Here is a 614-nt window from a genome sequence, read left to right as displayed (position 1 = left end):
TGCTGCCGCTTGGTGCTATTTTCCGGAAACACAACATGCCCTTCCACTTCTATGCCGATGACTGTCAAATTTACTTCCCCCTAAGACACAATGGTACATGCTCTATTCAACCACTGCTCAACTGCCTGGCTGACATCGGGGACTGGATGGCTTTAAACTTCTTAAGTTTCAATGAAAAGAAGTCTGAAGTCATGTTGTTCCCTCCCAACGACACGATCACAAACCACTGCATCGGCCTTTCCGCTCTAACCCTGTCAGAAAAACAAAGAGTCACTAATCTGGGCGTGATCATGGACCCTTCCCTGAAGCTTAACAATCATGTAAACATGATTGTTAAATCATGCTTCTTCCAACTGAGGCGGCTGTCTAAACTGAAGCCCATATTGTCCAAAAATAACCTGGAGACAGTAATACATGCATTCATTACATCTAGGCTTGATTACTGCACTTCGCTCCTGTTTGGTATCAGTCAGACCTCCATTGCACGACTACAACTGGTCCAGAATGCAGCAGCCCGATTTTTAACCAGTACAGGCAAAAGAGAGCACATTACACCAGTTTTGGCCTCACTGCACTGGTTACCGGTTCACTTTCGAATCCAGTTCAAAATACTC

Source organism: Nematolebias whitei, chromosome 13 (assembly GCF_014905685.2).
Source record: "Nematolebias whitei isolate Nwh7 chromosome 13, NemWhi1, whole genome shotgun sequence".
Lineage (NCBI taxonomy): Eukaryota > Metazoa > Chordata > Actinopteri > Cyprinodontiformes > Rivulidae > Nematolebias > Nematolebias whitei.
This window is presented reverse-complemented; position numbering follows the sequence as displayed.